Source organism: Oncorhynchus masou, chromosome 14 (genome assembly GCF_036934945.1).
Source record: "Oncorhynchus masou masou isolate Uvic2021 chromosome 14, UVic_Omas_1.1, whole genome shotgun sequence".
In the NCBI taxonomy this organism is placed as follows: Eukaryota; Metazoa; Chordata; class Actinopteri; order Salmoniformes; family Salmonidae; genus Oncorhynchus; species Oncorhynchus masou.
The window spans coordinates 38,201,459-38,223,876 of NC_088225.1; positions in this window are offsets into that span (position 1 = coordinate 38,201,459).

Here is a 22,418-nt window from a genome sequence, read left to right on the forward strand (position 1 = left end):
GAGGGGAGCAGGGGAGGTACGGGTTAGGAGAGGGGAGGTACGGGTTGGGATGAGGACAGGGAGGAGAGGGGGAAGAGGAGGAGGACAGGAGAGGAGAACAGGGAGGGAGGTACGGGTTAGGAGAGGGGAGCAGGGAAGGTACGGGATAGGAGAGGGGAGGTACGGGTTAGGAGAGGGGAGGTACAGGTTAGGAGAGGGGAGCATGGAAGGTACGGGTTTGGAGACGGGAGCAGGGAAGGTACGGGTTAGGAGAAGGGAGGTACGTGTTAGGAGAGGGGAGCAGGGAGGTATGGGTTAGGAGAGGGGAGGTACGGGTTAGGAGAGGGGAGGTACGGGTTAGGAGAGGGAGGTACAGGTTAGGAGAGGGGAGCAGGGAAGGTACGGGTTAGGAGAGGGGAGGTACGGGTTAGGAGAGGGGGGCATGGAAGGTATGGGTTAGGAGAGGGGAACAGGGAGGTATGGCATCGGAGAGGGGGGGTACTGGTTAGGAGAGGGGAGGTACGGATCGGATGAGGACAGGGAGGAGAGGGGGAAGAGGATGAGGACAGGGAGGAGAGGGTGGAGAGGAGGAGGACAGGGAGGAGAGGGGGAGAGGAGGAGGACAGGGAGAAGAGGGGGAAGAGGAGGAGGACAGGGAGGAGAGGGGGGAGAGGAGGAGGACAGGGAGGAGAGGGGGAAGAGGAGGAGGACACGGAGGAGAGGGGGAAGAGGAGGAGGACAGGGAGAAGAGGAGGAGGACAGGGAGGAGAGGGGGAAGAGGAGGAGGACAGGGAGGACAGGGAGGATAGGGGGAGGACAGGGAGAAGAGGGGGAAGAGGAGGAGGACAGGGAGGAGAGGGGGAGGAGGAGGAGATTGCTATTCTAGAAATGTCTGTTCACTGCATATTGTGTTAGAAATGTCTCTTCACACCAGCCTGCATGGTGTCTGGGCTTTAGATGCAGTCTAGTATTCATTAAGCAGACTGGTGTGTCTGCTTGCGAGTGTGTGCGTGTGTGTGTGTGTGTGTGTGTGTGTGTTTTGTGTGTGTGTGTGTGTGTGTGTGTGTGTGTGTGTGTGTGTGTGTGTGTGTGTGTGTGTGTGTGTGTGTGTGTGTGTGTGTGTGTGTGTGTGTGTGTGTGTGTGTGTGTGTGTGTGTGTGTGTGTGTGTGTGATTTGTTTATCTATAGTGTTTTAGTGAAGCCTTTTAGTCAGACCATTAGGTCAGAATGAGTGTTAGTCATTGTAGAAGGGTAGAAGCACACGCACACATACACACACACACACAAACACACACAATGACCTTTCAGATCAATAGTGCAATTAACACTAACAACGAGAGAGAGGGGGAGTAGAGAGAGAGAGGGGGAGTAGAGAGAGAGGGGGAGTAGAGAGAGAGAGGGGGAGTAGAGAGAGAGGGGGAGTAGAGAGAGAGGGGGGGAGTAGAGAGAGGGGGGAGTAGAGAGAGAGGGGGAGTAGAGAGAGAGAGGGGGAGTAGAGAGAGAGGGGGGAGTAGAGAGAGAGGGGAGTAGAGAGAGGGGGGGAGTAGAGAGAGGGGGGGAGTAGAGAGAGAGAGGGGAGTAGAGGGGGGTAGAGAGAGAGGGGGAGTAGAGAGAGAGAGGGGGGAGTAGAGAGGGGGGGTAGAGAGAGGGGGGGAGTAGAGAGAGAGGGGGAGTAGAGAGAGAGAGGGGGAGTAGAGAGAGAGAGGGGGAGTAGAGAGGGGGGGGGTAGAGAGAGAGAGGGGGAGTAGAGAGAGACAGCTGTTTCTACTGTTGTGAAATCCTCATTCTACCTGAAAATGACTTTCTAACCATCACAAACATGTTTCTGTTTTGTTCTGTTCTGTAAGTGTTTATCATAGTGTTCTGTTCTGTAAGTGTTTATCATAGTGTTCTGTTCTGTATGTGTTTATCATAGTGTTCTGTAAGTGTTTATCATAGTGTTCTGTTCTGTAAGTGTTTATCATAGTGTTCTGTTCTGTATGTGTTTATCATAGTGTTCTGTATGTGTTTATCATAGTGTTCTGTAAGTGTTTATCATAGTGTTCTGTATGTGTTTATCATAGTGTTCTGTATGTGTTTATCATAGTGTTCTGTTCTGTATGTGTTTATCATAGTGTTCTGTTCTGTAAGTGTTTATCATATTGTTCTGTAAGTGTTTATCATAGTGTTCTGTATGTGTTTATCATAGTGTTCTGTTCTGTAAGTGTTTATCATAGTGTTCTGTATGTGTTTATCATAGTGTTCTGTAAGTGTTTATCATAGTGTTCTGTTCTGTATGTGTTTATCATAGTGTTCTGTTCTGTAAGTGTTTATCATAGTGTTCTGTTCTGTAAGTGTTTATCATAGTGTTCTGTTCTGTAAGTGTTTATCATAGTGTTCTGTAAGTGTTTATCATAGTGTTCTGTTCTGTAAGTGTTTATCATAGTGTTCTGTAAGTGTTAATCATAGTGTTCTGTTCTGTATGTGTTTATCATAGTGTTCTGTTCTGTATGTGTTTATCATAGTGTTCTGTAAGTGTTTATCATAGTGTTCTGTTCTGTATGTGTTTATCATAGTGTTCTGTATGTGTTTATCATAGTGTTCTGTTCTGTATGTGTTTATCATAGTGCTCTGTTCTGTAAGTGTTTATCATAGTGTTCTTAAGTGTTTATCATAGTGTTCTGTTCTGTAAATGTTTATCATAGTGTTCTGTTCTGTATGTGTTTATCATAGTGTTTTGTCATGTTCAGATCCCTGCTCTGTCAGGAGGACAGAGAATATGGGACAACAAGCCATGTATGACTGCTGGATAAATAGCCACATGTGAAAAGAACGTTATAGAACGTAATGTTTAGCTTGATGCTTCACTTCAGTGTTACTTGTGTTGATTACAGCCTTTAACGGTGACAGTAGAGGAGGTCTAGATTCTAGAACAACACAGACATTCTTACATTATCATGGTTCTATAGTCTTTAAAGATCACAGACACAGTAGAGGACTGGAGGTCTAGATTCTAGAACAACACAGACATTCTTTCATTATCATGGTTCTATAGTCTTTACAGGTGACAGACACAGTAGAGGACTGGAGGTCTAGATTCTAGAACAACACAGACATTCTTTCATTATCATGGTTCTATAGTCTTTACAGGTGACAGACACAGTAGAGGACTGGAGGTCTAGATTCTAGAACAACACAGACATTCTTACATTATCATGGTTCTATAGTCTTTACAGGTGACAGACACAGTAGAGGACTGGAGGTCTAGATTCTAGAACAACACAGACATTCTTACATTATCATGGTTCTACAGTCTTTGAAGGTAACAGACACAGTAGAGGACAGGAGGTCTAGATTCAAGAACAACACAGACATTATCATTACATGATCTGCAATAATATGTTGGTTCAGTGTACATGTTGTATCCATGATAGAACACTAAAACAGGCATAATCTGAAAAGGTTAAAGGTATCTAATGGTAGTGCACCATTTAACAGATCTCTGAGATCAGATCTCTATTTAACAGATATCTGAGATCAGATCTCTATTTAACAGATCTCTATTGAACAGATCTCTGAGTTCAGATCTCCATTTAACAGATCTCTGAGATCAGATCTCTATTTAACAGATCTCTATTTAACAGATCTCTGAGATCAGATCTCTATTTAACAGATCTCTATTTAACAGATCTCTGAGATCAGATCTCTATTTAACAGATCTCTATTTAACAGATCTCTGAGATCAGATCTCTATTTAACAGATCTCTGAGATCAGATCTCTATTTAACAGATCTCTATTGAACAGATCTCTGAGATCAGATCTCTATTTAACAGATCTCTGAGATCAGATCTCTATTTAACAGATCTCTATTAACAGATCTCTATTAACAGATCTCTATTAACAGATCTCTATTAACAGATCTCTATTAACAGATCTCTATTAACAGATCTCTATTTAACAGATCTCTGAGATCAGATCTCTATTGAACAGATCTCTGAGATCAGAACTCCCCAAGCGGTCGGTTTCAAAGGTATTTGCCGTAGTCATGGATAGACGCCCAATTTCGAAGTTGCTTTTGAGCTGCCAGGACCGAAACCAACCCAGGGAGCTGAGAGGAAAATAGAAAATTGGTTTGGGCGCCGGTGATCCACCTCGCCTCCGCAACCCATTCTGCACCGATTCAGCCTAATCTAGTAAAACACACACACACACAAACAGCTCAGCATAATGTACTTCTCCATTTCAAAGGGAAATCAACAAACACTCATTCTATTCAATCCATTTATTTCCCTTGAATGCTGCAGTGAGAGAGACAGAGAGGGAGAGAGACAGAGAGAGAGGGGGGAGAGACAGAGAGAGAGACAGAGAGAGAGAGGGAGAGAGAGAGAGAGAGAGAGAGAGAGAGAGGAGAGAGAGAGACAGAGAGAGACAGAGAGAGAGACAGAGAGAGAGGAGAGAGAGAGAGACAGAGAGAGAGAGAGAGAGGGAGAGAGAGAGGGAGAGAGAGAGCGAGAGAGAGGGAGGGGGGAGAGAGAGACAGAGAGAGAGACAGAGAGAGGGGGAGAGACAGAGAGAGAGAGACAGAGAGAGGGGGAAGAGACAGAGAGAGGGGGGGGAGAGGGGAGGAGTCAGAGAGAGAGAGAGAGAGAGAGAGAGGGGAGAGAGGGGGGGCGGGGATAGAAAAAGTGATATAGTAGGATCATTCCATGAACAGACTGCCTTTTGTATCCCTTTGAAACGATTCACTATGATGGTGAAACACCTGCTATATTACATGTGACCTCATACTGTAGAGATAAGAGTTAAAACGACTCACTATGATGGTGAAACACCTGCTATATTACATGTGACCTCATACAGTAGAGATAAGAGTTAAAACGCCTCACTATGATGGTTAAACACCTGCTATATTACATGTGACCTCATACTGTAGAGATAAGAGTTAAAACGCCTCACTATGATGGTTAAACACCTGCTATATTACATGTGACCTCATACTGTAGAGATAAAGTTAAAACGCCTCACTATGATGGTTAAACACCTGCTATATTACATGTGACCTCATACAGTAGAGATAAGAGTTAAAACGCCTCACTATGATGGTGAAACACCTGCTATATTACATGTGACCTCATACAGTAGAGATAAGAGTTAAAACGTATCACTATGATGGTTAAACACCTGCTATATTACATGTGACCTCATACTGTAGAGATAAGAGTTAAAACTCTTATCACCACCTTCCGGAGACACCTGAAACCCCACCTCTTCAAGGAATACCTAGGATAGGATAAGTAATCCTTCTCACCACCCCCCCTTAATGATTTAGATGCACTATTGTAAAGTGGCTGTTCCACTGGATGTCAGAAGGTGAATTCACCAATTTGTAAGTCTGGATAAGAGCGTCTGCTAAATGACTTAAATGTAAATGTTAAATGTAAATGTTAAAACGTATCACTATGATGGTTAAACACCTGCTATATTACATGTGACCTCATACTGTAGAGATAAGAGTTAAAACGCCTCACTATGATGGTTAAACACCTGCTATATTACATGTGACCTCATACTGTAGAGATAAGAGTTAAAACGCCTCACTATGATGGTTAAACACCTGCTATATTACATGTGACCTCATACTGTAGAGATAAGAGTTAAAACGCCTCACTATGATGGTTAAACACCTGCTATATTACATGTGACCTCATACTGTAGAGATAAGAGTTAAAACGCCTCACTATGATGGTGAAACACCTGCTATATTACATGTGACCTCATACTGTAGAGATAAGAGTTCAAACGCATCACTATGATGGTTAAACACCTGCTATATTACATGTGACCTCATACTGTAGAGATAAGAGTTAAAACGTATCACTATGATGGTTAAACACCTGCTATATTACATGTGACCTCATACAGTAGAGATAAGAGTTAAAACGCCTCACTATGATGGTTAAACACCTGCTATATTACATGTGACCTCATACTGTAGAGATAAGAGTTAAAACGCCTCACTATGATGGTGAAACACCTGCTATATTACATGTGACCTCATACTGTAGAGATAAGAGTTAAAACGCCTCACTATGATGGTGAAACACCTGCTATATTACATGTGACCTCATACAGTAGAGATAAGAGTTAAAACGCCTCACTATGATGGTGAAACACCTGCTATATTACATGTGACCTCATACAGTAGAGATAAGAGTTAAAACGCCTCACTATGATGGTGAAACACCTGTTATATTACATGTGACCTCATACAGTAGAGATAAGAGTTAAAACGCCTCACTATGAGTATTAAACACCTGTTATATTACATGTGACCTCATACTGTAGAGATAAGAGTTAAAACGCCTCACTATGATGGTGAAACACCTGCTATATTACATGTGACCTCATACTGTAGAGATAAAACGTATCACTATGAGTATTAAACACCTGTTATATTACATGTGACACACATATTACACACACACACACACACACACACACACACACACGCACGCACGCACGCACGCACACACACACACACACACACACACACACACACACACACACACAACAACTGACAAAAGTATGCACACCAAAACTAACACACACACACAAACTTTGCTTTAAATACAACTAGGACAAAAGCACATCTCAGGCTGACTACCGAACACACACACACACCCGACGAAAGTACGCACACGCACACCAAAACACACACACACACACACATACAATTAGGACAGCAGTGTGTCTCAGGTTAAGTACCTAACACCTCCCCTCATTCATCGTCCTAAATTAATTTGTCCACTCTCCCTCCTCTCCCTCCCTCTAATCTCTCTCCTTCTACCACCCTCCATCTATCTCTCTCCTTCTTCTATCACTCTCCCTCCAGCTCTCTCCCTCTATCTATCCCTCTATCTATCTCTCTCCCTGGTTCCTCCCTCCCTCTCTAGTAATATATCATGGAGGTTAAGATGTCTAATCTTCCTCTCATTCATCAGGCTAGTTCTCTGCACCTTTCCTTTCCTCAAACATTTACACACAGACTCACCTCTCCTATCTATCTCTATTCTACCAGACTCACCTCTCCTATCTATCTCTATTCTATCAGACTCACCTCTCCTATCTATCTCTATTCTATCAGTCAGACTCACCTCTCCTATCTATCTCTATTCTATCAGACTCACCTCTCCTATCTATCTCTATTCTATCAGACTCACCTCTCCTATCTATCTCTATTCTGTCAGACTCACCTCTCCTATCTATCTCTATTCTATCAGACTCACCTCTCCTATCTATCTCTATTCTATCAGACTCACCTCTCCTATCTATCTCTATTCTATCAGACTCACCTCTCCTATCTATCTCTATTCTGTCAGACTCACCTCTCCTATCTATCTCTATTCTATCAGACTCACCTCTACTATCTATCTCTATTCTATCAGACTCACCTCTACTATCTATCTCTATTCTATCAGACTCACCTCTCCTATCTATCTCTATTCTATCAGACTCACCTCTCCTATCTATCTCTATTCTATCAGACTCACCTCTCCTATCTATCTCTATTCTATCAGACTCACCTCTCCTATCTATCTCTATTCTATCAGTCAGACTCACCTCTCCTATCTATCTCTATTCTATCAGACTCACCTCTCCTATCTATCTCTATTCTATCAGTCAGACTCACCTCTCCTATCTATCTCTATTCTATCAGTCAGACTCACCTCTCCTATCTATCTCTATTCTGTCAGACTCACCTCTCCTATCTATCTCTATTCTATCAGACTCACCTCTCCTATCTATCTCTATTCTATCAGTCAGACTCCCCTCTCCTATCTATCTCTATTCTATCAGACAGACTCACCTCTCCTATCTATCTCTATTCTATCAGACTCACCTCTCCTATCTATCTCTATTCTGTCAGACTCACCTCTCCTATCTATCTCTATTCTATCAGACTCACCTCTCCTATCTATCTCTATTCTATCAGACTCACCTCTCCTATCTATCTCTATTCTATCAGACTCACCTCTCCTATCTATCTCTATTCTATCAGACTCACCTCTCCTATCTATCTCTATTCTATCAGACTCACCTCTCCTATCTATCTCTATTCTATCAGTCAGACTCACCTCTCCTATCTATCTCTATTCTATCAGACTCACCTCTCCTATCTATCTCTATTCTATCAGACTCACCTCTCCTATCTATCTCTATTCTATCAGTCAGACTCACCTCTCCTATCTATCTCTATTCTATCACACTCACCTCTCCTATCTATCTCTATTCTATCACACTCACCTCTCCTATCTATCTCTATTCTATCAGACTCACCTCTCCTATCTATCTATATTCTATCAGTCAGACTCACCTCTCCTATCTATCTCTATTCTATCACACTCACCTCTCCTATCTATCTCTATTCTATCACACTCACCTCTCCTATCTATCTCTATTCTATCAGACTCACCTCTCCAATCTATCTATATTCTATCAGACTCACCTCTCCTATCTATCTCTATTCTCTCAGTCAGACTCACCTCTCCTATCTATCTCTATTCTATCAGACTCACCTCTCCTATCTATCTCTATTCTATCAGACTCACCTCTCCTATCTATCTCTATTCTATCAGACTCACCTCTCCTATCTATCTCTATTCTATCAGACTCACCTCTCCTATCTATCTCTATTCTATCAGTCAGACTCACCTCTCCTATCTATCTCTATTCTATCACACTCACCTCTCCTATCTATCTCTATTCTATCACACTCACCTCTCCTATCTATCTCTATTCTATCACACTCACCTCTCCTATCTATCTCTATTCTATCAGACTCACCTCTCCAATCTATCTATATTCTATCAGACTCACCTCTCCTATCTATCTCTATTCTCTCAGTCAGACTCACCTCTCCTATCTATCTCTATTCTATCAGACTCACCTCTCCTATCTATCTCTATTCTATCAGACTCACCTCTCCTATCTATCTCTATTCTATCAGACTCACCTCTCCTATCTATCTCTATTCTATCAGACTCACCTCTCCTATCTATCTCTATTCTATCAGACTCACCTCTCCTATCTATCTCTATTCTATCAGACTCACCTCTCCTATCTATCTCTATTCTATCAGACTCACCTCTCCTATCTATCTCTATTCTATCAGACTCACCTCTCCTATCTATCTCTATTCTATCAGACTCACCTCTCCTATCTATCTCTATTCTATCAGACTCACCTCTCCTATCTATCTCTATTCTATCAGACTCACCTCTCCTATCTATCTCTATTCTATCAGTCAGACTCACCTCTCCTATCTATCTCTATTCTATCAGACTCACCTCTCCTATCTATCTCTATTCTATCAGACTCACCTCTCCTATCTATCTCTATTCTATCAGACTCACCTCTCCTATCTATCTCTATTCTATCAGACTCACCTCTCCTATCTATCTCTATTCTATCAGTCAGACTCACCTCTCCTATCTATCTCTATTCTATCAGACTCACCTCTCCTATCTATCTCTATTCTATCAGACTCACCTCTCCTATCTATCTCTATTCTACCAGACTCACCTCTCCTATCTATCTCTATTCTATCAGTCAGACTCACCTCTCCTATCTATCTCTATTCTATCAGACTCACCTCTCCTATCTATCTCTATTCTATCAGACTCACCTCTCCTATCTATCTCTATTCTGTCAGACTCACCTCTCCTATCTATCTCTATTCTATCAGACTCACCTCTCCTATCTATCTCTATTCTATCAGACTCACCTCTCCAATCTATCTCTATTCTATCAGACTCACATCTACTATCTATATCTATTCTATCAGACTCACCTCTCCAAACTATCTCTATTCTATCAGACTCACCTCTCCTATCTATCTCTATTCTATCAGACTCACCTCTCCAATCTATCAGACTCACCTCTCCAATCTATCTCTATTCTATCAGACTCACCTCTCCTATCTATATCTATTCTATCAGACTCACCTCTCCTATCTATCTCTATTCTATCAGACTCACCTCTCCTATCTATCTCTATTCTATCAGACTCACCTCTCCTATCTATCTCTATTCTATCAGACTCACCTCTCCTATCTATCTCTATTCTATCAGACTCACCTCTCCTATCTATCTCTATTCTATCAGACTCACCTCTCCTATCTATCTTTATTCTATCAGACTCACCTCTCCTATCTATCTCTATTCTATCAGACTCACCTCTCCTATCTATCTTTATTCTATCAGACTCACCTCTCCTATCTATCTCTATTCTATCAGACTCACCTCTCCTATCTATCTCTATTCTATCAGACTCACCTCTCCTATCTATCTCTATTCTATCAGACTCACCTCTCCTATCTATCTCTATTCTATCAGACTCACCTCTCCTATCTATCTCTCTCTATTCTATCAGTCAGACTCACCTCTCCTATCTATCTCTATTCTATCAGACTCACCTCTCCTATCTATCTCTATTCTATGAGACTCACCTCTCCTATCTATCTCTATTCTATCAGACTCACCTCTCCTATCTATCTCTATTCTATCAGACTCACCTCTCCTATCTATCTCTATTCTATCAGACTCACCTCTCCTATCTATCTCTATTCTGTCAGACTCACCTCTCCTATCTATCTCTATTCTATCAGACTCACCTCTCCTATCTATCTCTATTCTATCAGACTCACCTCTCCTATCTATCTCTATTCTATCAGACTCACCTCTCCATCTATCTCTATTCTATCAGACTCACCTCTCATATCTATCTCTATTCTATCAGACTCACCCCTCCTATCTATCTCTATTCTATCAGACTCACCTCTCCATTCTATCTCTATTCTATCAGACTCACCTCTCCTATCTATCTCTATTCTATCAGACTCACCTCTCCTATCTATCTCTATTCTATCAGACTCACCTCTCCTATCTATCTCTATTCTATCAGTCAGACTCACCTCTCCTATCTATCTCTATTCTATCAGACTCACCTCTCCTATCTATCTCTATTCAATCAGACTCACCTCTCCTATCTATCTCTATTCTATCATACTCACCTCTCCTATCTATCTCTATTCTATCAGACTCACCTCTCCTATCTATCTCTATTCTATCAGACTCACCTCTCCTATCTATCTCTATTCTATCAGACTCACCTCTCCAATCTATCTCTATTCTATCAGACAGACTCCAGTCTATCTGACCCACAACACAACCAAGACAAATTGCAAAAGCATTCAACAAGTTAGTAGAATCACAAGCTTGATGTAATCACTGCAGTCATGGAATATGGGACCAAATACTCAACTTATGACAACTTTAAAGCAATATAAGTGAATTTGTCCAAATTTTTACAACTTCTTCAAATGGGAGGACGAGATACATAAAGTGAATTCATTTCTAAACTGTAAAACAGATATGTTTGAAAATAACCGCTCACGCCCGCACTCACACGCACTCACAAACACACACCCACACACAGCTCTGCCTCTCCTCTCCTGTTTACCACTCTCAATGTAATAAAACTCCATTTTGATTAAATTAGTCTGACAAAGATCGATAGAAAGTGCTGTATTGTAGGGAGCCGACCAGAAAGTAGTGTGTGTGTGTGTATGGGTCTGTGTGTGTGTGTGTGTGTGTGTGTGTGTGTGTGTGTGTGTGTGTGTGTGTGTGTGTGTGTGTGTGTGTGCTTGTGCGTGCGTGCGTGCGTTTGTCTGTGTCTGTGTCTGTGTGTGTGAGGATTCATATCTGTTTCTTCCACCAGATTATCCCTTTGTGAATCTGTCACTTCACATTCTGTTTAGCACACTGCTGAGCAGAGTTCATCTCACACACACACACACACACCGGACACACACACCTCACACACAAACACACACCACACACACCGGACACACACACCTCACACACAAACACACACACACACACCACACACTCCGGACAAACACACACACACCGCACACACAAACACACACACATACGCACACCGCAAACCACACACACACACACACACACACACACACACACACACACACGCACACACACACACACACACACACACACACACACACACACACACACACACACACACACACACACACACACACACACACACACACACACACACACAGCATAGAACACGCAGGGCCGACAGGGAGAGAGAGGGATAGAGGGACAGTGAATATGACAGAGGAGATCGGGATGTGGTCAAATATATTTCTACCACGTCCGTAGGTCACAATCTGTGTGTGAGGGGGTAATGCCTTTAACAAACACAATCTGAGTGTGAGGGGGTAATGCCTTTATCAAACACAATCTGAGTGTGAGGAGGTAATGCCTTTAACAAACACAATCTGAGTGTGAGGAGGTAATGCCATTAACAAACACAATCTGAGTGTGAGGGAGTAATGTCTTTAACAAACACAATCTGAGTGTGAGGAGGTAATGCCTTTAACAAACACAATCTGAGTGTGAGGGGGTAATGCCTTTAACAAACACAATCTGAGTGTGAGGGGTAATGCCTTTAACAAACACAATCTGAGTGTGAGGGATAATGCCTTTAACAAACACAATCTGAGTGTGAGGGGGTAATGCCTTTAACAAACACAATCTGAGTGTGAGGGGGTAATGCCTTTATCAAACACAATCTGAGTGTGAGGAGGTAATGCCTTTAACAAACACAATCTGAGTGTGAGGAGGTAATGCCATTAACAAACACAATCTGAGTGTGAGGGAGTAATGTCTTTAACAAACACAATCTGAGTGTGAGGAGGTAATGCCTTTAACAAACACAATCTGAGTGTGAGGGGGTAATGCCTTTAACAAACACAATCTGAGTGTGAGGAGGTAATGCCTTTAACAAACACAATCTGAGTGTGAGGGGGTAATGCCTTTAACAAACACAATCTGAGTGTGAGGGTGTAATGCCTTTAACAAACACAATCTGAGTGTGAGGAGGTAATACCTTTAACAAACACAATCTGAGTGTGAGGGGGTAATGCCTTTAACAAACACAATCTGAGTGTGAGGGGGTAATGTCTTTAACAAACACAATCTGAGTGTGAGGGAGTAATGTCTTTAACAAACACAATCTGAGTGTGAGGGGGTAATGCCTTTAACAAACACAATCTGAGTGTGAGGGGGTAATGCCTTTAACAAACACAATCTGAGTGTGAGGGGGTAATGTCTTTAACAAACACAATCTGAGTGTGAGGGAGTAATGCCTTTAACAAACACAATCTGAGTGTGAGGGGGTAATGCCTTTAACAAACACAATCTGAGTGTGAGGAGGTAATGCCTTTAACAAACACAATCTGAGTGTGAGGAGGTAATGCCAGTAACAAACACAATCTGAGTGTGAGGAGGTAATGCCATTAACAAACACAATCTGAGTGTGAGGAGGTAATGCCATTAACAAACACAATCTGAGTGTGAGGAGGTAATGCCTTTAACAAACACAATCTGAGTGTGAGGGGGTAATGCCTTTAACAAACACAATCTGAGTGTGAGGGGGTAATGCCTTTAACAAACACAATCTGAGTGTGAGGGGGTAATGCCTTTAACAAACACAATCTGAGTGTGAGGGGGTAATGTCTTTAACAAACACAATCTGAGTGTGAGGGGGTAATGTCTTTAACAAATACAATCTGAGTGTGAGGGGGTAATGTCTTTAACAAACACAATCTGAGTGTGAGGGGGTAATGTCTTTAACAAACACAATCTGAGTGTGAGGGGGTAATGCCTTTAACAAACACAATCTGAGTGTGAGGGGGTAATGCCTTTAACAAACACAATCTGAGTGCGAGGGGGTAATGCCTTTAACAAACACAATCTGAGTGTGAGGGGGTAATGCCTTTAACAAACACAATCTGAGTGTGAGGGGGTAATGTCTTTAACAAACACAATCTGAGTGTGAGGGGGTAATGTCTTTAACACAATCTCTTTCTCCTTCTCTGTCTGCATTTTCACCCTCTCTCTTCCTGTCTCCATCCATAAGTCTCTCTTACTGTCTCCATCCATCAGTCTTTCTCTTACTTTCTCCATCCATCAGTCTCTCTTACTGTCTCCCTCCATCAGTCTCTCTCTTATTGTCTCCATCCATCAGTCTCTTACTGTCTCCATCCATCAGTCTCTCTCTTACTGTCTCCATCCATCAGTCTCTCTCTTACTGTCTCCATCCATCAGTCTCTCTTAGTGTCTCCATCCATCAGTCTCTCTCTTACTGTCTCCATCCATCAGTCTCTCTCTTACTGTCTCCATCCATAAGTCTCTCTTAATGTCTCCATCCATCAGTCTCTCTCTTACTGTCTCCATCCATCAGTCTCTCTCTCTTACTGTCTCCATCCAGCAGTCTCTCTTACTGTCTCCATCCATAAGTCTCTCTCTTACTGTCTCCGTCCATCAGTCTCTATCTTACTGTCTCCATCCATCATCTCTCTCCTACTGTCTCCATCCGTCAGTCTCTCTCTTACTGTCTCCATCCATCAGTCTCTCTTAGTGTCTCCATCCATCAGTCTCTCTCTTACTGTCTCCATCCAGCAGTCTCTCTTACTGTCTCCATCCATAAGTCTCTCTCTTACTGTCTCCATCCATCAGTCTCTCTCTTACTGTCTCCATCCATCAGTCTCTCTCTTACTGTCTCCATCCATCAGGCTCTCTCTTACTGTCTCCATCCATCAGTCTCTCTCTTACTGTCTCCATCCATCAGTCTCTCTCTTACTGTCTCCATCCATCAGTCTCTCTCTTACTGTCTCCATCCATCAGTCTCTCTCTTACTGTCTCCATCCATCAGTCTCTCTCTTACTGTCTCCATCCATCAGTCTCTCTCTTACTGTCTCCATCCATCAGTCTCTCTTACTGTCTCCATCCACCAGCCTCTCTCTTACTGTCTCCATCCATCAGTCTCTCTTACTGTCTCCATCCATCAGTCTCTCTCTTACTGTCTCCATCCATCAGTCTCTCTTACTGTCTCCATCCATCAGTCTCTCTTACTGTCTCCATCCATCAGTCTCTCTTACTGTCTCCATCCATCAGTCTCTCTTACTGTCTCCATCCATCAGTCTCTCTTACTGTCTCCATCCATCAGTATCTCTCTTACTGTCTCCATCCATCACTCTCTTACTGTCTCCATCCATCAGTCTCTCTCTTACTGTCTCCATCCATCAGTCTCTCTTTCTGTCTCCAGACATCAGTCTCTCTCTGTTTCTCTCTCTCCTATTCTCTCTCTCTGTCACTCTCTGTCTCTCTGGGGGAGTGTATTAACGTCTGACAGTCTGACCTGCTGACCCTGTCAAATCAGATCTACTCTGTCTGTTTGACTGTCTCTCTCTCTCTCTCTTTTTTGAGTGGAGCTCAGGGCTGGTGAATTAGTCACATTTGAAAACGTTTAATTAATGTTGAAGAGCTTAGTTGTTACTGGCAGGAGATAAGTTGGAGAGAGAAAGAGGAAAGGAGGTCCTGTGTGGCTGTCAGTTGTTAGAGCATGGCACTTGCAACGCCAGGGTTGTGGGTTCGATTCCCACCAGAAATCAGCATGAAAATGTTTTAAAAATCCACATGGGTTTCTCTCCTTTTTCCGTTTAGAAAAACCTCTCGGTCTTGTTATGTCATGGTTACGACAGAACAACACTTCATCTAAAGACCTGTAATGTGTTGGTTCACTAAAACTAGTCTCTCTCTCTCTCTCTCTCTCTCCCTCTCTCTATCTCCCTCTCCCTATCTCACCCACTCTCATTATGACTCGCCCTATATCTCTCTCTCTCTCTCTCTTTCACCCACTCTCCCTATCTCTCTCCCTATCTCTCTCTCTCTCTTACACACTTCCATTATGACTCTCCCTGTCTCTCTCTCTCTTTCACCCACTCTCCCTATCTCTCTCCCTATCTCTCTCTCTCTCTTACACACTTCCATTATGACTCTCCCTGTCTCTCTCTCTCTTTCACCCACTCTCCCTATCACTCTCCCTATCTCTCTCTTACACACTCTCATTATGACTCTCCCTATCACTCTCCCTATCTCTCTCCCTATCTCTCTCTCTCTCACACACACTCCCATTATGACTCTCCCTATCCCCCTCTCTCTTCTGTCTCTCTCTCTGGTGCACACTCTCATTATGACTCTCCCTATCTCTCTCTCAGCTTGACCCACTCTCCCTATCTCTCTCCCTGTCTCCTCTCTCTCTCTTACACACTCTCATTATCTCTCCCAGGATCTCTCTGTGGTAACTTTCACCCACTCTCCATAAAGGCTCTCCTGTCTCCCTCTATTGATACCCACTCCCATTATGACTCTCCTATCCCCCTGTCTTTCTTAGTTATTTTGGCAACCATGAGTGGATTATGACTCTCCCTATCTCTCTCTCTCTTTCACCCACTCTCCCTATCTCTCTCCCTGTCTCCCTCTGTCCATAAATAATGACCTGAAAACATTATGACTCTCCCTCCTATCTATTTTCTTCACCCACTCTCCCTATCTCTCTCCCTGTCTCCCTCTCTCTCTCTTACACACTCTCATTATGACTCTCCCTATCTCTCTCTCTCTTTCACCCACTCTCCCTATCTCTCTCCCTGTCTCCCTCTCTCTCTCTTACACACTCTCATTATGACTCTCCCTATCTCTCTCTCTCTTTCACCCACTCTCCCTATCTCTCTCCCTGTCTCCCTCTCTCTCTCTCTTTCACCCACTCCCATTATGACTCTCCCTATCCCCTCTCTCTCTCTCTCTCTCTCTCAGAGATCTCTTACACACTCTCATTATGACTCTCCCTATCTCTGATCTCTCTGTTTCACCCAGATCCCTATCTCAGAGATCTGTCTCCCTAGAGATCTGATCTCAGAGATCTCTTTCACACACTCCCATTATGACTCTCCCTATCCCCCCCCCCCTCTCTCTCTCTCTCTCTCTCTTACACACTCTCATTATGACTCTCCCTATCTCAGAGATCTCTTTTCACCCACTCTCCTGATCTCTCTCCCTAAATCCCTCTCTCTCTCACCCACTCTGTTATGACTCTCCCTATCTGATCTCTTTCACCCAGGACTCCCTATCTCTCTCCCTGTCTCCCTCTCAGAGATCTCTCTTTCACCCACTCCCATTATGACTCTCCCTATCCCCCTCTCTGATCTCTCTCTCTTACACACACTACATTATGACTCTCCCTATCTCAAATCTCTTTTTCACCCACTCTCCATATCTCTCTCCCTGTCTCCCTCTCTCTCTCTTTTCTCCCACTCTCATTATGACTCTCCCTATCTCTCTCTAAATTGCACCCACTCTCCCTATCTCTCTCTCTTTTCACCCACTCTCCCTAATAACTCTTTCTCCTGTCTCCCTCTCTCTTTTTCACCCACTCTCATTATGACTCTCCCTATCATCTCTCTCTTTTCACCCACTCTCCCTATCTCTCTCCCTGTCTCCCTCTCTCTCTCTTTCACCCACTCTCATTATGACTCTCCCTATCTCTCTCTCTCTTTCACCCACTCTCCCTATCTCTCTCCCTGTCTCCCTCTCTCTCTCTCTCACCCACTCTCATTATGACTCTCCCTATATCTCTCTCTCTCTCACCCACTCTCATTATGACTCTCCCTATCTCTCTCCCTATCTCTCTCTCTCCCTCACACACTCTCATTATGACTCTCCCTATCTCTCTCTCTCTCTCTCTCTCTCTCTCTCTCTCACACTCTCATTATGACTCTCTCTCTCTCTCTCTCTCTCTCTCTCTCTCTTACACACTCCCATTATGACTCTCCCTATCCCCCTCTCTCTCTCTCTCTCTCTCTCTCTCTCTTACACACTCTCATTATGACTCTCCCTATCTCTCTCTCTCTTTCACCCACTCTCCCTATCTCTCTCCTGTCTCCCTCTCTCTCTCTTTCACCCACTCTCATTATGACTCTCCCGTTTTGACCCTCTTTCTTCTTTCTGTCTCTGTCTTCTGGTGCAGTAAAGACGATATATGAGGCTGGGAGAAAAACGCTGAAATCAGCAGGTTGAAACCCCCCTTCCCTCTCTCTCTCTCTCTCTCTCTCACTCTCTCTCCCGATGCTGTAGTAATCAATCAACAGACATTATCTCTCTAAAGACCAGGATGCTGTTGTGTGGTAACTTTACAATTCACACATAAAGGCACACTGGGAAATGATATTGATATGAAATGATATGTACTAGTGGGTGGTGTCTTTCAGTTAGTTATTTTTGGCCACCCGTGAGTGGAAGTGTTGTAGCCAATAAGATTCATGATCTCTCCTACGTGAAATCGTTTTGATAATAATTTTCTCAATCTCAAATACTCTCACCACTTTAGCTCTGTCCATAAATAATGACCAGTGAAAACAGCGGTGTAGTTTCAAGTGATGTATTTTAGTCAGCTAGATGGGGAAAGGCGTCTTGTCTAATTCCCATTGACCGTCAATGGCTTCACGGTGCAGCTCGAGTGGAAACTACTTCCCTGTACCACATTCCTTCCTGACTCGATCAGCTTGATCAAATGTAACATGTTTGTGCCAGAGTTCTGATTGTGTTCTCAACAGGACAACATCAAGCAGGTGATCTCAGAGATCTGTTAGAGATCTGATCTCAGAGATCTGTTAATAGAGATCTGATCTCAGAGATCTGTTAAATAGAGATCTGTTAATAGAGATCTGATCTCAGAGATCTGTTAAATAGAGATCTGTTAAATAGAGTTCTGATCTCAGAGATCTGTTAAATAGAGTTCTGATCTCAGAGATCTGTTAAATAGAGATCTGATCTCAGAGATCTGTTAAATAGAGATCTGTTCTCAGAGATCTGTTAAATAGAGTTCTGATCTCAGAGATCTGTTAAATAGAGATCTGATCTCAGAGATCTGTTAAATAGGGGATCTGTTCTCAGAGATCTGTTTAATTAGAGTTCTGATCTCAGAGATCTGTTAAATTAGAGTTCTGATCTCAGAGATCTGTTAAATAGAGATCTGATCTCAGAGATCTGTTAAATAGAGATCTGATCTCAGAGATCTGTTAAATAGAGTTCTGATTGTGTTCTCAACAGGACAACATCAAACAGGTGATCTCAGAGATCTGTTCAATAGAGATCTGATTGTGTTCACAACAGGACAACATCAAACAGGTGATCTCAGAGATCTGTTCAATAGAGATCTGATTGTGTTCACAACAGGACAACATCAAACAGGTGATCTCAGAGATCTGTTCAATAGAGATCTGATTGTGTTCACAACAGGACAACATCAAATTAGGTGATCTCAGAGATCTGTTCAATACTGAGATCTGATTGTGTTCACAACAGGACAACATCAAACAGGTGATCTCAGAGATCTCTTCGGGATCGGTGTCACTTCTCGAGGGACGTTTGAGCTAACGTAGGCTAATGTGATGAGCATGAGTTTGTATGTAACAAAAACTTCCCAGGACATATATATATGATATTGGCAGAAAGCTTAAATTCTTGTAAATCTAAATGCACTGTACAATTTAAAGTAGCTGTTACAGTGAAATAATACTTGCTCTTGCTTAAGAAGAGTGTCACAATTTTAAACATGAAAAGTTGTGAATAAACAAATTAGGCAAATTTGGACAGTCTTGATAAAACATTTTGAACAGAAATACATTGGTTTATTGGATCAGCCTAAAGCTTTGCATGTAGGGTGGTCCCATCTAGTGGCCAAAATATAAATTGCACCTGGGCTGGAATTAGACTGGCCTTTCTTTTACATTTCAAAGAGGATGGTACAAAAAACATACAAAATAATGTTTTTTTTGTCTTTTGTATTATCTTTTACCAGATATGTTGTCCCAGTTAAAATCTCCTCTTAGTTTCACATTTCCATACACTTCAAAGTGTTTCCTTTCAAATGGTACCAACAATATGCATAGCCTTGCTTCAGGACCTGAGCTACAGGCAGTTAGATTTGGGTATGTCATTTTAGGCGAAAATTGCTAAAAGGGGCTCATCCATTAAAACCCTTTACTGTAACCATTCAGAATGAGAGACTAAACATAATGTTTAAACCCTTACTGTAACCATTCAGAATGAGAGACTAAACATGATGTTTAAACCCTTACTGTAACCATTCAGAATGAGAGACTAAACTTAATTTTTTCCCATTGACCTCAACCTTTCAGAATGAGACAAAACATAATGTTTTAACTGGTTTCCAGCCTGTCCAAACATGTTTCTGATTGTTGTCACGTCAATATCTCTGTGTTGCAATCACCTTTTTTTCTCTCTCCATAAAACCCGCTCTGGTTTTGACATGCTACAATATCTGCATTAACGATATGTGATTGGTTTAGAGGGTTAACGGAAGGGAATCAGTCTTTCTCTCAAAATAAAAATCTCAACTTCAGAAAATGACTCTGGTTTGACACTACTGTCCACAGGGAGGCGACTCTCTGGTTTCAATCTGACAGGTTATCACCAACTTTGTCAGATTCATCATGTCAGATTTAGACATGGCTGCTCATGTGCTATGGAAGGTTAATGCCAGGACCTTTCGCTTGATAAGGACTCCATGATTGCTGGCTCGCTGGTTTAATTCAGTGCTGTTTAGACTCCACTTCCTGGTTTTGGGGCCTTATCTACATTTCTGAAGGGGAAGCTCCAGATAGCCCAGAATAAACTGGTCAGGGGACTATTGAAGGTGAGTCCATGTTCTCAGGCAGGAGCTGCTTTCAGGAACACACCTGGCTGCCTCTCTGGTGTCCCAGATTAGACTGGCTCTGGTTTAATTAGGGTCCCAGATTAGACTGGCTCTGGTTTAATTAGGGTGTCCCAGATTAGACTGGCTCTTGTTTAATTAGGGGTCCCAGATTAGACTGGCTCTGGTTTAATTAGGGTGTCCCAGATTAGACTGGCTCTGGTTTAATTAGGGGGTCCCAGATTAGACTGGCTCTGGTTTAATTAGGGTGTCCCAGATTAGACTGGCTCTGGTTTAATTAGGGTGTCCCAGATTAGACTGGCTCTGGTTTAATTAGAGTGTCCCAGATTAGACTGGCTCTGGTTTAATTAGGGTGTCCCAGATTAGACTGGCTCTGGTTTAATTAGGTGTCCCAGATTAGACTGGCTCTGGTTTAATTAGGTGTCCCAGATTAGACTGGCTCTGGTTTAATTAGGGTGTCCCAGATTAGACTGGCTCTGGTTTAATTAGGGTGTCCCAGATTAGACTGGCTCTGGTTTAATTAGGGTGTCCCAGATTAGACTGGCTCTGGTTTAATTAGGGTGTCCCAGATTAGACTGGCTCTGGTTTAATTAGGGTGTCCCAGATTAGACTGGCTCTGGTTTAATTAGGGTGTCCCAGATTAGACTGGCTCTGGTTTAATTAGGGTGTCCCAGATTAGACTGGCTCTGGTTTAATTAGGGTGTCCCAGATTAGACTGGCTCTGGTTTAATTAGGGTGTCCCAGATTAGACTGGCTCTGGTTTAATTAGGGTGTCCCAGATTAGACTGGCTCTGGTTTAATTAGGGTGTCCCAGATTAGACTGGCTCTGGTTTAATTAGGGTGTCCCAGATTAGACTGGGTCTGGTTTAATTAGGGTGTCCCAGATTAGACTGGCTCTGGTTTAATTAGGGTGTCCCAGATTAGACTGGCTCTGGTTTAATTAGGGTGTCCCAGATTAGACTGGCTCTGGTTTAATTAGGGTGTCCCAGATTAGACTGGCTCTGGTTTAATTAGGTGTCCCAGATTAGACTGGGTCTGGTTTAATTAGGTGTCCCAGATTAGACTGGCTCTGGTTTAATTAGGGTGTCCCAGATTAGACTGGCTCTGGTTTAATTAGGGTGTCCCAGATTAGACTGGCTCTGGTTTAATTAGGGTGTCCCAGATTAGACTGGCTCTGGTTTAATTAGGGTGTCCCAGATTAGACTGGCTCTGGTTTAATTAGGGTGTCCCAGATTAGACTGGCTCTGGTTTAATTAGGGTGTCCCAGATTAGACTGTCTCTGGTTTAATTAGGGTGTCCGAGATTAGACTGGCTCTGGTTTAATTAGGGTGTCCCAGATGAGACTGGCTCTGGTTTAATTAGGGGGTCCCAGATTAGACTGGCTCTGGTTTAATTAGGGTGTCCCAGATTAGACTGGCTCTGGTTTAATTAGGGTGTCCCAGATTAGACTGGCTCTGGTTTAATTAGAGTGTCCCAGATTAGACTGGCTCTGGTTTAATTAGGGTGTCCCAGATTAGACTGGCTCTGGTTTAATTAGGGTGTCCCAGATTAGACTGGCTCTGGTTTAATTAGGGTGTCCCAGATTAGACTGGGTCTGGTTTAATTAGGGTGTCCCAGATTAGACTGGCTCTGGTTTAATTAGGGTGTCCCAGATTAGACTGGCTCTGGTTTAATTAGGGGGTCCCAGATTAGACTGGCTCTGGTTTAATTAGGTGTCCCAGATTAGACTGGCTCTGGTTTAATTAGGGTGTCCCAGATTAGACTGGCTCTGGTTTAATTAGGGGGTCCCAGATTA